Source organism: Amblyomma mixtum, chromosome 2 (genome assembly GCF_055824585.1).
Source record: "Amblyomma mixtum isolate Tamu chromosome 2, ASM5582458v1, whole genome shotgun sequence".
NCBI lineage: Eukaryota > Metazoa > Arthropoda > Arachnida > Ixodida > Ixodidae > Amblyomma > Amblyomma mixtum.
Genome location: NC_143013.1, coordinates 244,210,483 through 244,226,671, shown reverse-complemented (window position 1 = coordinate 244,226,671; position 16,189 = coordinate 244,210,483). Strand labels below are relative to the sequence as shown.

General features: G+C 47.4%; 1 protein-coding gene across 1 annotated transcript in view; it reads right to left on the bottom strand.

The window, feature by feature from the left end:
• The window catches only part of LOC149363283 (protein ABHD15-like), a 172,724-nt gene that overhangs the window by 48,656 nt on the left and 107,879 nt on the right, over positions 1–16,189 (bottom strand). The gene's annotated exons all lie outside the window — the stretch shown is intronic.

Below are 16,189 nucleotides of genomic sequence, written 5' to 3'. Positions count from 1 at the left end.
GCCCGTAGTCCCCGGCGCGTTCGCGAGCGGTCGCGTTCCAAGAAAGGAGACGCTCCGCTTTGAGCGCCCCTAGCCGCGTTCCAATGACCCCACGTACACTGCCGATCCCTTACATGTACCTAACACGTTTACCCTATGTTTACAATTGTGATCATAAAATCTTTGCGCTTATGGGCCAAGACTAGAACACTTACCTGTAGAGTGGTGGCTGCATGGTCACTCTTAGCTTACATTGACAGTTGCGATTAGACTCTGCGCAATTACTGAAGCTCATCGGCAATGCTCAACAAACCTTGGTAATCACACATAAATTTCCCTTACTGAAAAGAGCGAGTTGACGGGCCAGTTAGTTTCGCATGACTACAGCGCCGGCGTGTGTCTTTCCCTGTTTCTGTCCCTTGTCTTGGGCCTTCCGCTGTATATTCACCATTCCCTTTCTTGTATTTCCTTGCAAGTGAAAATGATATGAAAAATGAATGAAGAAGTTTTAAAAACATTTACACCAGCCTGGCTGCACTATTACAGAGGAAAGCTATGCACGCATTTCTGAAATAACTGTAGTCGAAGGGGAAGTCTCTGATTCACAACTAACTTATCAACCACAAAAATGTGATGGAGAAAAGTCTGAGGCCCCCCTCAACTATTGTGTGTCTGTAATCACGTGGCTGTTGAACTGTAATTCTCCTGCAGTTGCAGTGCATTATTCGGCGCGGTACCGCTACAACACGCCGAATCAAGTCCACCAATTCGTTGAGTGCACCTGTTTCCACGTTAACCTCGACAATCTATGAACAAGTATGGCGTATTCTTAAGACAGACCGCTAATGGGATCCATGCACCGTGTTTCCCGGCGATTCATCTCCGTATTCATTCGTTATCCCCTTATCACTGACGTCACAGGCGTCAGCTGACGTGCAGTAAAAGGCGCTGCAGCGGAGACTTGTGGCGTCGGGCCTGATAGCCAGTAAGCAATGCCTTTCGCCGGCTCCGGCATCAAAGGCTGAACTGACCAGTGATGAAGAGGCGAGACTTGAAAGGGAAAGTAATGCTTCAAAACATGGCCTTAACGTCGCATTTCACGTACATTTTAATCAACCTAAACGCCGAAGCTCTCTTTTATTAACCGTAAAACAGCTCGAAAAGGACCACAATGAAAGAGGCGAAAACGACATGGCACTGAATAACAACAAATATATACCACCAAAGCGCAGTAACGCATTGGTTAACGAATACAAACTTGTCCAATCGAAGCTCCTTTCATTTCTTCAACCAAGGAGAAAGAAAAAAACAACAATGCAGACACAGTGCAAAGGCAAAAATAGAAAGCCTCAGCGACTGGTGCAAGCTTTGTAGTGCAAGCACCGACTGTAGCGCATTTGCTGTGTACAGGCGCAACACTGGGAGGCGAACCGTTGCGCCGCTTCGAAGCGTGAGCGTCTGGGCGACGGCTATAAATCAGGGCGCCACGAAGTACCATTAATCAACGCCGCCTTCTTCGCGAAATGAACTGCCGCTACTCCGGTCGTTCGGCGCCATCATCGGGCAGTGTTTCGCGCCATCCAGGTTCGTACAAAAGGAGCAACAAAACGGTGCAGCGAAAGAAAAGAAAAGCGAATAAGAGGGCGTGTCGGTGGTAATGGGGAACGGTTGGTAAATGTTTCCCTCTCACGCAGCAGCGCAATAAAATCTGGGGATAGGAAAAAGAGGAAAAGGTGCTTTGTAAAGTTTTTGTTTTAGCTGCATTGCATCTCCTGAGGCGTCTGGTGAGGTTATTTTTGCTTCTGGTAATTGCCACCTATAGCTCGAAAACTTCCATTTCTTCCCGACTGGAAAAGAAAACAAGGAAAAAAAACGACTGCGTCAAATTTAGGTGGTTTAGTTATGATGCAGAAGCGTAGGGCGCACTGGCTGGTTTAAGAAACTGGTTACCAAGAAAATTTTTTAGACTACCTTACTAGATAGCCAAAAAAAAGAACATGGAAGTTGTAACATGATTTTTCGACCATCGTCTTCGTTAGCAAGCAATACGGAGGCGCCTGTGCGTAAATCGGCTAGCAAAGCAACTAAGGCTATGAGGGACGCCGTAGTGAAGGTTGGTTGGTTGGTTTATTGGGGTTTAACGTCCCAAAGCGACTGAGGCTATGGGAGACGCCGTAGTGAAGGGCTCCGGAAATTTCGACCACCTGGGGTTCTTTAACGTGCACTGACATCGCACCCGTAGTGAAGGGTGTGTATGTGTGTGTGTGTCTGTGTGTGTATGTGTGCGTGCGTGCGTGCGTGTGCGTGAGTGCCTGCGCGGCGAAAAGGTAAAGTGAGCTTTAATGTATTTCGGGTGTAGACATTCCCCTAACCCGCTGCACTAACACCGTTCTGCTTCCGACTGTCGTTCGATTCGGCTTCGCCTCATTAATTACCCCTCACAAATCTTTACTTTTTGTTCCTTTCTTCAATTTCAGGACAGGCTGTCCAGAACGCAATCGATTAGAGACCAAATCGTGTTAGAGCAAGAGTGACGGCGTTAATGATAGCGGAACTAATGCCTAATAATAGGTTTTCTCGAATGCGCTGCAGATAAAGAGGTGGCGAACCCGCTATTACGTGCCCGCTAATAGAGTCCTAAATTGATGTTTCACGGAACTTGCGAAGAGCTATAAAATACTTAACAAAGATTGCATGCCCTCATTAGCGAAACTTTTCGCGAATTTTTAAACGGGAGTGCGCATTTTCATGTTAGAGCATGCGAGAATGAGGGACGAACTTATATACTAACTCGAAAAACGGTGAACCGAGTGCTCTGATTTGCTTTTGAAGGAAAGTACAATCTGGAATAACTTTAGGCGCCATCGCGAGGCACTTCATTTGGAGTTTCGTACCTGCCTAATCGACCAGAACGACCGTTTTCAGGGCCCGGAGCAATGTACTCGACATATGGAAATCTCTCTAAAAGAAATGAATTAGGTGTGCATTAGAGCTGACGCATACTTGAACCTGTGTCCGGGCTTTCTTGCGATCAGTCGCTGGTTTAGGAAGACTAGCATGATCGTACAGAGTTAGTGACGTACATTTCAAGTTTTAGTATAAACAAGCCTGTTTGCTTGTTCATACTCAATATTTACTCGTTTTTGTGCAGTATTTAAAATGTAAAACTGTTAAAGAACAAAGACCTGTTGGAGCAGTGTTTTTGCGCAAAAAAAAAAAACCGGAAATATTCAAGGACCGATATAATTCTTGCAGCACTGTAGGGCTCACGTTTAAAAATGCGAAAACTGGTGGCATTTCGAAAACAATAACTCTCAACTGAGACAACGTTTTTTCTTCCAAGACGTATTATTTCTTCCTCTCTTGCTCTCTAAAGATGAAAACTTCGAACAAACGCGGGCAGCCAGTGCGCACTGAAAATTTCATTGCTATTTCACAAGCGGATCAAAATTCGGTCTCGTCGCCTGCGTCGTTCCACTGGAGTACTTCTGCTACTTGAGCGCTTCTGCGAGGCGTTACGGTGAAAGTAATTTTCTTTAAGCTGTATTTCAAACAGAACTGCCTCTGCTGCTTTCGCTTTCGGGATAAAATTGAGTGTCATCCGCTCTGCCTCCGTCTTCCTCTAGCTATCATCACAGTTTCGTGTGTTCAACTTTTTACTTTACGTTCCTTACGCTCTACTTACAGTACACCCAATTTCAATTTGCCAGGGTTCCTGCGCTTTTCCCTTTCTGCCGTCCAGAAAACACACTGTAGAAATACAATAGTCGCCACAACAACAGCATTTACATTACGAAAGCAGGCCTGTCTTAAAGAGCACCTCTCCTGCGTCGTTGTCTTTGTTCATCTAACTCGGAAGAAAAACAAAAACAAAACCTCGCTATCCTTTCTGGGTGCCTAAAGATAAGCGGAGAAGCACCGAGCTGGGCCCGAGAGACGAACGGCTGAAGGGCGGGAGACAAAGTAACTAAGTGCAAAGAAAGTACTAACTCTAACAGTCCATCCGCAAAGGCAGGGCCATTTTTCCAGAGAGCGCTGAAAAGCAATTCTCCAGCGTCGCGTCTGAAACTGCGGCTCCTGTGAGTGCGGAACGCACCTTACGCTCTCGTCTCAATAAAAGCACGCAGCGCTGTTGAAGCTGTTTGCGCTTCAGAGCGCCGCCTGATTGGTTGGCACCTCTGCCGTCGTATCTTCGGTAATCGTGATTGGACCGCGCAGGGGACTCTGTCCAATGGCAACCGATCCGACCTCCGAACTAGGCCTGTGACTGGCTGACACTAGTATTATATGCCGCGATGCTGCATGCTTTTGCTGAGTCTAGAGCGCAGGTGCATCTCGGCAGAGCAAACGGAAGGAATAAGTTCCCCTTCGTGCACATATACCGGTATTTTCCGGACTATAGTGTGCACCAGGCGCGTAGTTCGGTCGTTTTTTTTAAAAAAAATTGCTAGATTATCCCCACCGAGTGCAGAGTTCGCAGACACCTGTACTACACTCCACGCATTAGCTGTACTGTCAATACTGAGATAGAAGCTGACATCACTGAGTATTGCGATGGAAGTGGAAGCACAGCAAAGATATGGCAGCAGTCTTCGTGATAGTACAATCGAGTTGCAGCTGGAATGTTGTAATAGACGGTTCTTAGCATGAAAATTTTGTATAGTCCACACCTGTAGACAGTTCGTATTGCTTAAAATGTTAGCGGTTCAGCGTGTATAGTCAGGGGACTGTATACTGGAAATTATGGTACTGTATTTTCTGGTTCGGCTGCGATGCGCGCAATTGAAGCCGGACTACCAGCTGCGTTGAGGCGCACAAGCTGTAGCCGTCGACAAACACGGAAAGCGTCAGGTACAGAGGTTCGGGAAATTTGAAGTTTCGCTTCAATAAAGAGCTGTCAGAAGTGTTCAGCGAGAGATGAAAACAAGAGGCGGGACTTCCTCGCTCGAAATATTTGCCCTTCCCGGTATGCAAGAGAAAAAAGAAGGCGATGGACGCAGCTTTCGAGGCGGCACCCCGAGATTGTTGGCGTATATAGAAGCACACGGGCACAGCTAGCGACCTCGACCTCCTCTCTGCCACCGCCAGGGCCGAAAGGGTTAACTACTGTGGGCACAAGCTTCCACCGCTTATAACTTTGTGCAAGAAACGGCAATCGCGCTGGTACTTGGAGGCTAACGACTTCGCTTGGAAGTAAAAAAGGGAGAGAGCAGTGAGGCAGGAAAAGGAGGACGATGTGGGTCACGTTGAGTTAAGAGACGGAAAAAGAGGACCGTGGAGTAGAGAACGAACTTGACTTAACAATATATTAACCGAAATAATGGTGAGAAATCAGACTATAAACGATATCAAACTACAGCCAGTTAGATAATTCATAATTTAAGGCGCGGAGAGACAGTACAAAAAAAAAAGGAGGCACACAGTGGAAGCGTTAGTGAGAACTTATGGCCACATGATCAGTTATAGTTTTAGTTGTAGTTATAGATATATAGTTATATAAGTAAGTTTTTTTAATACACTAAAATTTACAAACAAAACTAAGCACGCTAATCATCATACGCATGAATCTAAAAATAGCTACAAGAACAACGCCTCACCGTGGTGCGTCCCATACAGAGTGGTTACAAGGCTTTATAATTAATTGTCATTTAGGTTAACGGAGTGGATTTTAAAGTGGTAGCAAAACATAGACGGGTAAAGTGAGTGGACGAGGTAAGCAAATTCGATCGACCAAAGTGGCCAAGGCCAGTGAAGACAAGGCTGACTGCCGGTCAAAGGGAGAGGCTTTTGTTTTGCATTAGACGCAGTAAGGGCCGATGATGGTGACGATCGCGGTGGTGCTGCGGTGTATTGATGATGAACTGGCTGCCTATGCCCAAAAACGTCGGCATCGATCGTGATCGCAACTCCGAAGGCATGTATGACATATCTGCTCACTAATATGATACACCGGCGAAGACACGCACATGTACCACTGATGCATGCGCTCTACCATGTCGCGCGCACAATCGATCATTCCGGACCAAGCACGTATCTAGACGTTGGCACGTCGATATGCTAATCACTTTCCCTTCCTGCGACATCATTTCGTTTCAGCGATACCGACAGGCTGCGTGCAATACTCGATTACCGCACTCAGCGGAGGATGAACGTTCCGGTTCATTCTTTGTTTCAGAGTCGCGCATTAGGATTGCCACTGAATCCTCATTTCAGAATCGCCGAGCTCGCTGTTTTGACCCGTCCCGGCCGCCCAACTAAGCTCTCGTGCATCTGCAGCAATGGCTATCCATTATGGAAGACCACCGCGCAAGGGCCTCAGCGTCCCCCTCGAACCGCAATATACAACTATTAGACCGTTATTTCTTGAAGGCGTTTATAGGACCCTCACCGGTTTCGTGATCGATGTCCTATATATATATATATATATATATATATATATATATATATATATATATATATATATACATATATATATATATCATGTGCAGGGGACTGGGGGAAGTCGTAACGTCAGTAAAACCTTTTCTTTAAGCATGTGTCAGTCTACATTATATATGTGTATATATATATATATATATATATATGTCGTCTTTTGTTTGTATATACTGTGCGCTCCAGCTGCTGTGACGTGGCAAGCTTTCAATCTCGTGGGCTTTCTTTTGTGGCCGGGCAAGAAAAGCTGCATAAATGGTGCGTTTGTGAAATCATATTAGTCATCTCTTTATCAAAGCGATCTACAACTTCAGAATTGACACTAATCCAGAAGGCAGTTTTTTAATAGTTTGAAAAGTAGTCCTTGCCAATTATGCATACTAGGCCACGCGACTCTGAACAGCATTCATATGACACCTGGCTACGACGCTTCGTCTTTTTTTTACATTGGTTATTTTAAACTGGGGCACCCAGTATATCCTACTCTGCTGCGCTTATTCAGAGCCTGGCAATTACCGCCGAGAACCAGACATGCGGCCCCGTGAACCGCAACGGGATTCGTGAGCAGCAGTGCCACAGCGCTGGTTCTGGACTTGCTGCTATACACGGTTTTAATTAAGGGAGCCAGTGCATCGCGCAAAACATGCGAGGCGTCCGGCTTGCGTGCTCTCATTAAGTGCAGAGAAAGGCCGGAAAGCTGCCCAACGTTAACTTTGACCATCCTTGCCGTGTTGTAATGCTGTGCACGAATGCAGGAGTGGTTCCAAAAATACAAAATAGAGAGAGAGAGAGAGAGAGAGATCATTATCTCCACTTTGTAATGTAACTGTTCGTAGGTTGTTGAAGGTGCTGCCAAATATAAACATGCTGGATACTCGGTACGAGTTCACGGCTGAGATGAGAGCAAGTTCAAGCGTTTAGTTATCATTATCCTTCCTGACCTGGAGGCTACATGAAAATAAGCGCTTGGAAAGAAGCAAATCTCTGTCAAGGAGTGTTACGTTTGTTCGCCAAGAACGGCTACTTGCTTCAAACAAACGCAGGTTACAAAACATCTTGAAGTTAAAGAAAAAAAACTGCGAAATGAGGAAGACGGGTGATAAACACCCCAAACCAGATGGAACGCACGAGGGAAGGAAGACGCCAAAGGGACTATATGGTTTCCTGAATAAGTTTTTTTCAGCACTACTAAAAACGAGGACACAGAAAGAAATAAGTACACAGGACGGGCGCTGACTCCAACTAACTTTTGTACTGCTGAAAAAACTTCAACAAACCATGCTTTACCAACTAGCCCTGCTACGTGTTTTGCACAGGGACTACACCTGGATTTAAAGGATGGAATGTCGATAAAATCGAGCGCCCAGCATTCTACATTTCCGAAAATTTCAAGTCAACTTACATGCTTTTAAAGGAATGTAAGCTCTTTCGTTGCGAGTAGCAATGATAGAAATGTGATTTGGCGTCTTCCTCGCCTGATGAACCAAGAAAAGGAATCACTTGAAAAACTGGGAGGAGAGGAAATGAGAGGTAAAACTCTTAAAAGTGATTTAATTCTGGAGTTCCAGCTTGCAAGTAACATCAGCACACCCATAGAAAGAAAGAGAGAGAAGGTTAACAAAATGATCAATACAAGAACACCGAGTTGAGCAGGCTCGTATAGGACTAAAGGGGAGGCATAGGACTAAAGGGGAGGCTTTTTCTTCGCCCAAGCGAAGAAAAAGAGCCGCGCAGTTAAGGAAGAAACAGCAGTGACGAATTTCTTCTCACCGGACCCCGAAACAAACGAAGGAGAGACCAGAGCTCGAAAGAAGACACTGCTGAAGTGTAATCACCGCAGTTCAGCCGGAGAATGGAAGGAGCGTTGGCAGGTGGATTGGACCTGGGAAGGGCAAGGGAAGAGAGGGGAGAACAGGAGGGCGTCGGATAATCCGGGCACTCTAGTTGGAGAAACGCGAGAGCCCGCGTGGCCAGAGGGTGCAATCAGAGGGAAAACAACGACATTAGGAAGAAGAGTTGGAGCGAGCCGAATCAATTTCACGTCGGCGGAACAAAAGACGACTGCTCAAGTAAAGTGGCGGGCGCTGCGCTCATTCCAAGCTGCGGACAAGCAGAACGAAGACGGCACGAAGTGAAACAGAGCGCATAGAAACGACTGGGCAGGTTATACGAGAGCGGACGTGCTCCTCCCTGGCTGCTGGCGAAATTATATGGGCAGTGGGGGGCAAACAGTTGAAGGGAGAGCCGACGCGAGACTTGTGCGCTGTGCCTAAGGAAACGGTGAGAGGATTTCTTTACGCGAGGCGGTTAGCGGTCGGAAGTATAAGTAATAAGGCGAGAGCGTGAAATGGGCAGTGCTTGGCTAACCCTTATAAAAATGGTCTATAGACAAGCTATAGCCTTCTTATAGACTCTATTGCCTTCCTATAGATATTTCTTTTAGTCTATTCACAGTCCATAGGGTGTCTATAGACAAAATTCTATTAAAAGTGTATGGCCATAAATCTATAGATTGTTTGTAGACTGTCTATAGCATTTGTATTGTCTATAGACTGTTCTCTAGGATTTGTCTGCGAGAGTCTATAGACTTTATAGACAGAAGTCTATGGACACTCTATAGACTGTATAAATTTCTTTTTCTAAAGGAAATCAGTGAGTTAGCGATACCGTGAACGGGTACCGCAGCGAGGGCAGAATTGAGCGAGGAATTTAGTGACTTGATGTCAGTTTGATTTGCATCGCGCAGGGCCACTTTTGGCAAAGAGCGCCATGGCTAATGTTTTTTAGGTCTCCTTGGAGTGTGGTCGAAGACCTATGCTCCCAAGAATTTTTGCACCAGAGAAAGGGGAGCACCAGGCCGGGTTAAAGCTCGTGCCCGTCGAGAAATTGCTGGGTTAGACGGCGCACAAAGGGGTCAAATCCCGCGCTACGCACATGAAACATCTGATTTAGCTCATTCATAAATGGATGAGTGCGCGCTAGTGACTGCGAGAGAGAGTGGTGGAAGTGATAGAACTGAAGAATGAGCAAATGTCTGACAAAGCAGGGAAGGGGCAAAACTGCGAGACTGCATGATTATTGCAGTTGTTTTCCATAAAAATTCACATTGATGCCTGCTCGTTGATGAGGTTAACAGTTCTATAGTAACCACTGAGGTAAACCGATCAGACCTCCTCCGGGCGTATGAAGTGCACTGGTGGCTTACATAGGCCCACCACCTTTCCTGTGATGTGTGCATTTGTTCTCACGCCGAGGTACACCGATAGTCTCAAGTAGCAAATTATCGACAGAGTCCACTGCAGCCCGGCCACACGTCCTGTAGAGTTTCATTAACCTGGACGATATTACCTTCAGGTGACCGTGGGAGTTCATAGCCACAACCTGCAACGCGCCGACGGCGACGCAGGAACGGACCGAAGAAAGTTGCTCCTACAATTATCCCTGGAACACGTGCCGAAAGTTTCGTGTTGTGGTTTACCGTCCCAATAATGCGTGGGAGGGGGGGGGGGGGGGGAGGGGGGGGTGTAAGCGACGCCTTAGTTTCAAGAGCATTTCAAACGTGACCTCTAGCGTTTCAGTGGCGACCGGTCACGTTACAAATACTCATACGCACATGAAAACCTCTTTCTCTTGCCCATTACTGGCCTCTAGAACCATTCTTCTTAAATGTGCCACGGGTGGCATTAAGGTACGAACACACTAGCGGCAAAACGCGCGCCATGCTTCTGGCGGCGCCACCCCCGCCGCGAAACGGACGGCCACACTCGGCGGCAAAGAGTCGCCGCCGCGCAAAGCTCCCTTCGTGACAAACCGGTTGAGCTCCGCGATTGCGCGGCACCGCCGCTGCCACTGGCATGTAACTTTAGTAGGAGCCAAGAGGTGGCGACACAGACGCTCCTACGTCACAAAGCCGGGCGCCCCTCATTGGTCTCCCCGCTCCGCGGCAAGCCGCCGAAAATGGCTCCTCGACCCATTCGCTGCGCGGCCGATCAACCCGCCGCCGCGGCAGGTTTCGCGGCAAGCGGCTTGCCGCCGGCGGCGTGCCGCGCGGGTTTTGCCGCCAGTGTGCCCGTACCTTTACACCTTTTGTGTCTATCATGATAGTGATTTCTACTCGCTGCTTCAGTTACACTGTTATGCTGCTTATTGTGTTGACAACTTCACGAATAATATGCACGGTACCCAGCTGACCTCGACTTCTTGTATGTCTGCGGATATTTTCAGAGGAGCCGTCCATCCTGCGTCGTACCAACTAACCGATGGTGGCTAGCGTTCATGCCCTTTTCTTTTTTACACACACCGATGGAGTATCTATATCCGCGTCCGAGTGAAATGACGGCAGCTGATTCAGTGGGAGGCTGATCTCGAAGCTTTCCTTTTTTTCTTTTCCATGATTTAGAGCTCTTCAATGTTGTCACTATACGAGACTATTTCTTTCGACAGCTTCGTTGAGGCAAGACCTCCAGTATATCGACTTCGAGAAAACCACTCAACTTTTCATACAGCAAAGTATTGGGCCTGAATAGGTGATATCTGCCCATTCGCATCAAGTACTGCTCACGTACGAGCTATCAGCACCGTGGACCAGAAAATGCAGTGCGAAGCACTTTAGAACGGAGGCCTCATGTCTGATTTCTCTTCAACCACTTTTTTTCAGTATTATACGTCTTTTATAAACGCCAATCTGCTCCGATTCCGTCTATCGAAGGTGAGTAGCATGGCGCTACCTATTGGGCCGGCTCAGAAGCGCAGAAAAGGCCAGGAAATGGAGAAGCGGCAAAACTGTATACATCTAGTTGTGGGACTCTCGGCCGGTAAGTGCAAAGACATGTTTGCGCCAACTCCGAGTGCTTTTTGGCATCGGTTGTGGCCGCTTCGTTCGCCGCATCTTTCTGGACAGAAGTCGCCACAACGTGAGAGATCCGGGAACCATGAATACAAAGACGCGCCTTCAGTGAGTCTTTACGGTGCGTGAAACATACCGTGTGTGCAGGAGTACAGTGCTTCGTCGTGAAAATGAAAAACTCGCACGAACACGCATGAACAAGCACGAACGCGCGCAAATTCAGTTCACGGGTACTCGGATAACAAACATTTCTTTTTCGCTTTTGCGCACTCTCGAAATCAGCTTATTGAGAAAGTGCTCGCCACGCGCCAGGAATTTAACGCGCATTAACACTTAGACTTGGGGTAAACAAGCGATTCAAAGCCTCTTAGATAAGCGTCTTTTATAATGCTGGCGTAAGAAATAAGGTGTCGAGGCTGAAGCGATGTAGGGGGGGGGGGGGGGGGGGGGGGGGGGAGTAACCGCCTTGCGTAAATGATAAATAACGTCCCCCCCCCCCCCCCCCCCCACACACACACACACACGGATGCTACTGAAGAAACGCAATTTCTTGCCATCGTTGACCCCGCTCTTACTTCTGTCATTGGACTTGCTAAGCCGAAATGACCGCCCAGATCGCCCCGCCTCCCTTCCCTTCCTCCTCTCCTTCCCTTACAGGGCCATAGCCGTTCTTCATTGTCATCTGCAGAAAAAATTCATGCAGCTTTCCTGAACTCATGGTGACTGCCCAGTGAATACCGCCTGGCTCCAGGGTAACCAAAGTGCTATCCGACACTGATGTGGGGTTGCGATAACACACCAGGTCCATCCATATCATTTTTCGATAAATACAAAGGCGCTCTTTGTGTCATCCCCTATCTTTCCTGTGTGTGTGTGTCTTCTGCGCCATTCTGAACTTCAAACAATACTGAAGCACACTACAACCCTCTAGAGTATCAGAGAGGGATCAGTAAAGGAGAGCTGGGGCTTGACAGATGCAACAGATGCACAACTGGTGCACTGCACCGGCCAACCGAAACAGTGAGCAGTGTTCTATTCTAAAATGAGTTCTGCGGCCGTCCAGAATCACGCAACTGTTGACTATGCTTCGTACCCAGTAATCGCTTTTTTAATGCACAAGGCTTAACTGTCGTTTCCTTGAGCATCGTGACTAGCGCCTACTGTACACGTCTAAGTTACCACAGTTGGCCTATCGTGATTGGTAAGTTCACACAAGCACTGAACAGTCGCAGAGCACTCCCACCGCACAGTGGTTTCATGTACCTCACCGAAAAATATTACCAAAAAATTAGTTATGTTTTACTGCTATTCTGTTTATCATCACCAGCGTGAGACCTCATCTTTTCTTGTTTATCACCTGAGACAAGTTATCATTGTCGTGCTCACTAAACGCGACCACGGAGAGTATACTCTAATAATAAGGGAGTAATTACTCATTGGCATCCACCCAAGCGCAGCCATACGGCTACAAAGGAAAGCTATACAGCTTTCTCAGAAACTTCGTAGTTAAAGAAAAATTCGTCCTGGTCCGGGGTATGAATTTTTCTTTAACTACGAAGTTTCTGAGAAAGCTGTATAGCTTTCCTTTGTAGCCGTATGGCTGCGCTTGGGTGGATGCCAATGAGTAATTACTCCCTTATTACAAATCTACTCCACCTTGGGGGCTTCCCCTAAACATTTGACCAACAGTATACTCTAATGAGCCATTTCATTTCGCCATGACGTCAATCGTGACAAAACAACAGCAGGTTGGGAGACAAACGGCCATTAACAAACACGGCCTGTTTGGTCGTGGAGCTGCGGCTAGACCCTCTCCTGAGGCGGCAACCAGTTCGGCTAATTGACAACGACCACGCTGCGCCAACTTGTCGCACAACCGACATCAACTTTCTTAGCCGAGACTGGATTTGCGCCGGCAAAAATCCTAAGACCTGTTAAACACGTCATCGCGCTGAGTCATTCGTCGGCGTCGGCGCCGGCTCTCCAATGCGACGTGGGCGCAGGACGCGTTGATGCAAATAAATGACATCATGGACGTGTTTCTGTCCCGTCCAGCGTGACGTCTTCTATAACGGCTACGTCACTAGGAGCAGCAGCCAATGACAGACGACCAAAGATCGGAAAGTTATACAGATAATTAAAAATGCGGCCGTAGATCACTGGGAAAGAATTTCGATCCCGCGCGACAGATTCTACGACGTTCGGGGCTGCTCTCGATTTTGCAGGCGCACAATTTTTATTCAACTTCCTGCTCATATTTCAATGGCGTGCGGCCGACCGCAGAGGGCTTTCCGACACCGACGATTGCACGTGTAACTGTCGCCGCCACTGATCTTGGTTTAAAGCGTCCAAATGAGTCCGGACTAATAGCTCTGTCGTATAGAACCCTCACCAAAGCAAGAGCCCGGCTCAGCACGGCGTCGTCCAGAAAAATCCTGATTGGATGGCAAGCAATGACGTCACAAGACGGGCAGTGACGTCGCCAGGACGCAATCGTCTGCGTGGAGACTCCGCCTGCAATCCGTGGCAGGTGGTTTAGGAGGAGAGCTCGGTAAGAGCAACGCGGTTCTCACACGCCCCACAAGTCGCTTCCGGCAAAGACATCAGCAGATTCGAATGCTGTCGAATAGAACGAAATTAGGCGCCCCGGTGTTGTTGTTTTTTTTTCCTGCATCACCATATACTCTTGCCTGGGTGCCGCCAAAGTATCGGAATGAGCACATGGGGCACACAATATAAACTCAAAGATTAGTTGTGGCGTTGTACATACTTGTTTATTTACTCAGAAGCCACTGACATGATTCATTGATGAAGGGGCAGCAGGGCTCTCCGAGATGCAGACTGCAAGGGCTGCGTCAAGGATATTCTCGCTACGATGCACGCGAAACTTATCCAGTCCGTTAGGCCTAACGTCTCTCCGCACATTTTTCAGAGACCGCGGCTTGAATCGCAACCACAGCCCCCTCAGAACGTCAGAGCTAGTTAAAAGTGACTTTCTAAGCGCTGCTTTTTTTCTACTAGGGCGGTTGGAACCTGCAACTTGCAGAACAGACTGCGCTTTACTCCATATAAAAGTATTGCGCCTTGAAAATTCCCACCGGCAGCGCTCTCCGCGACTTAAGAATCATACCAGGTGGCCTTGACTAACTTCGCATTTCAGTGCTGCGTGGGAATGAGATATGAGAATGAGGTTCCACCGTAAAAAAAAAAAAAGAAAGCGTGCGCGGCCGTTTTCCACTTAGCTCAGGATAATTTCTGCACCGTGAATTGAACAGGCTATTCTTCTGGCTCTGGTACGCATATACGTCTTCCTTCCGGCTGTGTGCTATCTGACACTTCCCCGTCCGGCTTGACTTCTGATTAAACTTTCGCTGGCGTACTTCTATATTGCTCACAGTCGCAAGCGCGCCATTTTTTGAACCTTAATCTCTCTTAATCAAATGAAGAGGGACTGTGCGCCACCCAGGCTGCTCTGCATTAGATTACCCTCGAGGAATTCCTCGGAGAAACCCATTTACCGCTCATTTCCACGCGTCGCATTTCTTGAAGAGCAACGATTCATTTCTAGCCGTCTCTCTTTAGTATCCAGATAATTAAAAGAGCCGAATTTCGGAATTATACACAATTTAATGGCCTCTTAAATGAGTGTCTTTGGTAGGGAAGGGAAAGAAGGAAAGGCCATGGCAGGAATAAGAAAGAAGGCGAAGAAAGGTTAATGACTTCAAAGAATAAAGACAGCTGAAACGAAGCGAGAGAGAAGTGTGTTTGAAGAAAGTTGGAAAAAGTGAAAGAAGAAGAGGAAGAGAGGTAGAAAGAAAGAAGGAGAAAAAGTAAGAAAGGAAAAGGGAGGAAACAGAAAAACAATAAAGGAAGGAAGAAGGAAAGCGACCAGAAAGAAAGAAATACAAGGAAGGAAAGAAAGAACGAGAAAAAGAGAAAGACAGGAGGAAAGAGAAAAGAAAGAAAGAAAGCGAAAAGAAAGGAAGAAAGAAGGAAGGAAAGCAAGAGAAAAGAAATGAAGAAAAAAGAAAGCAAGAAAGAAAGAAAGAAAGAAAGAAAGAAAGAAAGAAAGAAAGAAAGAAAGGAAGACAGAAAAAAAAGGAAGAGTAAGGAAACTCAACTCGCATCTGTGTGGCGTGCTCAACAACGACAAAAATAAAATAAAGACAAACAGGCAGAAATTTCCATTTCAATACGTCAATATAGCACGATTGTCGAAACCTCTTAAGCACGACGGTCGGACGACAGAGAAGAGAACTGCTGTCGAGAATAAAGAAAAAGAAGTTGAGGAAGAGAGGGGCAAACCGAAAAAAAACAACCCTATATATATATACCTTTTCCGGTGGCAACAATGCAACCGCCGATATTCGCTCAAGACAGAGTGGTCTGCCCACGGAGAAGCACCGACTCCTGCCGAAGCCGTCCCGATTTTGGACCTCCGAGTGGCAGGCACCACGCGAGATTGAAGAAGAAGTGCGCGGAAAAAAGACGCAAAAAGAAACAAGAAAGGTCCCAGCGAGCAACTGCGGCTTCTTCGTTCAGCGGCTCAAGAGTTTGGCAGAGCGTGGCGGCATCGAGATGCCGCCCTCAGAGTGGCGTGGGATAGACGTCGACCGTCTTGGAACAGGGCCGCCCGAACGGAGTGGGGGGCGAGAGCAAGGAACTGGGCGAATGGAAGGCAGGAAAGTAAATAAAAAAAACAATCCGGAAAACACTCTTCCTTGAAGAGCGGAGAAGAAGTGTTGTCAGCGTTCAGCGGCGAGATAGTGGGTGCCTCCGAAGCGCTCTACTCAAAAGGAAGCTATGGGAGCCGATACATAGGTGTCAATAGCGCGGTATAGCGCTGTCGTGGCGGCGCCGATACGGAACTGCGTGCAAACTGAGTGCGGGAGGATTCTCAAGGGATAGAGCGCAGACGCGTGCGCAGAAATT